Source organism: Neopelma chrysocephalum, unplaced genomic scaffold, assembly GCF_003984885.1.
Source record: "Neopelma chrysocephalum unplaced genomic scaffold, ASM398488v2 Primary Assembly neopelma1_77, whole genome shotgun sequence".
NCBI lineage: Eukaryota > Metazoa > Chordata > Aves > Passeriformes > Pipridae > Neopelma > Neopelma chrysocephalum.
This window is the reverse complement of record NW_020897738.1, coordinates 3,649,692-3,652,117: the sequence shown is the minus strand read 5'-3', so window position 1 is coordinate 3,652,117 and position 2,426 is coordinate 3,649,692.

Genomic DNA, 2,426 nt, shown 5'->3' with positions numbered 1-2,426 from the left:
TTCTTTCCTCCTGCCCGAGTACAATAATAGGTTCTGGGATATTACATCAGCCATAATGTAGGTTTTAATCATATTGTGTGTTTCATATTCTGTCCTTGTTCAAGATGTTTAGCCACCAATGATGTGATTATAGGGCCAGAGGAGCTGTCATAAAGGAAGCTTGAGAAGGTCTGATTCTAAAATTAGAGTGCTGTGGTTTCAGATATTTCATGAAGAACTGTCCTACCCATGCAGAGTCTTGAAAATCTTGTGGTTTTTGCAACCCCTTGTGCCCTGTGGGTCCTTTCAGTACAAGACCAGAGCTGGGGAGGTGTCTGGGATGTTTTAGTTCCTCATTTCCCCTTTACTCTAAAATGTATAAATTGGGTCTGAATGCACGGACATGACTTCCTTAAATATATTTTCAGTCTCCACAAAGAGATGCACAATTTTTATGTCATTCTATGTTCTTACTGGTAATTTTTACTTAGAAGGGGTGGAGGGAGGAAAAAAGAATCTTTGACTTCCCTGCTCCGCTCTATTTAGCCAAAGTTTTCCCATCATTTTGTTATTAATGGGCACAATTTGAAAGTATTCTTCAGAAGTACCACTCAGCCAGCAGGATTTTTCCATGGAATCCATCACAGGAAAATTTCATGAGTCCACTGATGGCCTTGTTTTCTTTCATCAGTGCTACAGCAAAACCAAAGAATTTTCCTGACAGACATTAGAGGCAAGTAGGTAAATCAGCTCAGCTCTTTCAGTGCCTTTCCCTCTCACCTCCCTTCATCTCCACTCCATTCTTTCCAGCACTATTCATATTCATGGACTCTTTTTTTATTACAGCCAGAAAACTGAATTGTGAGTCAGAATTTATTTTTTAATCAAAAGTCCTCCTCCATCTGTTGGAGCTCTTTAGGCTATTTCTGTTCTATTATAACACTGAAGGGAGGGGAAAAAAAAAGTGTTGCTTTTGGTAAACTTCTAGGACAACCTTCTGAAATACCTGTGTGACATGGGCTGACCTGTTCAGTGTGGTGCCTTCAGCCTGATTCATCAGAGGGGCAGAGGCTCTGCAGTTCCAGATTAAAGCAGTGGGAGGCCTGAATGCTCAGTGCTCCTGAAAATCACACCCGAAGCACCAAAAACTGGGACACAGGGAGTGTGTTTACTGTGGGAACCAGGATTGTGCCGGCCGTGCCCTTTGCTGGACACTGTCCTTTTTTTAAATCCCTTTTAAACTTCCCCTTAACACGAGAAAATTCTCTATTTGGGGATTAAGGACTTCCAGAGAAGGAGAGGAGCTTATGCCTCCTCTGTGAAGGACTTTAATCATCTTCCCCTTGTCTCACCTGACACCTCCCAGCTATGTAGGCATTTACTGCCTTTCCAGATCTACTTGGTCCTGCCTGGAGCCCCAGGCTCTCCTTGCCTCACTCTGCCCTTGCAAGACACTCCCATGCATAGTTTTCTCTATGATAATAAACATTACAACACCTTCAGCTCTGAGATTTAACCTTTGGAAAATAAAATTTCTATTTGTTCACATTTCTAGAAAGCAAATTAAAAGAAAAAAAAAAGGTGTCTTGTAGCAGTGGTAGGTTTGGGTGTAATCTGCCTTGCACTTTGTCCCTACAAAGAGCTGTGATGCGAACTAGAATTTACTGTAGCAATGCAGGGAACGTTTACAAAACAAACTGGGAGGGACAGAAGGGCTGGAACGATGCATCCTGGAAAAAAACCCCAGGAACAACTGCAGGAAACGAACGAAGGTTCCAAAGGCCACGGCAAATTATTTTTCCTGCGGTTTCTGAATAAAGCGATCGCTAAACTTTTCAGAGATTTTTCTTCCCCCCCCCCCCCCCCCCCCCTTTCCTGGGAGTGAAGCTGGGGAGGCCCCACCGCTGCTGCGGGGGGGGGGGCAGGTGAGCGCAGGGACCGGGCTGGGGGTCGGGACCCGCCGATACCGAGCGGGGGAAGGCGGGCCGGGCCCGGGGCAGCCCCGCACCGGCCCCGCACTCCCCGCCGCGCCCGCCAGGCGGCGCCGCCGCCCCGCCCGCGCGGGTGCGGGAGCGCCGGGGGCGCGGGGAAGGAAGTGGCGGCTCCCGGCGCTCCCGGGGCGCGGGACTCGGCTCGGATCGGCGGGCGGAGAAAGCCGCGGGGCCGCCGTGCCAGGGCAGCGCCGGCGCGGGGCTCCTCGCCTTCCCCGCTCCCCCCTCCCCCGCAGCTGCGGCGGCCCGCCCGCCTCGCCTCTTCCCCCCCACCCCGCCTCCGCCGTCCCCGCAGCGCCGGCGGGCGAGGAGCTGCTGCTGCCCGCGCCCGGCCCGCCCGCGCCGGGGATTATGCGAGCGGCGCGCGGGCAATGTCGGCAGGCAGAGGCAGCGACCCGTAGGCAACGGCAGCCGCCGAGCCGCGGCGGCACCGGCAGCACCGGCGGCAGCGGGAGC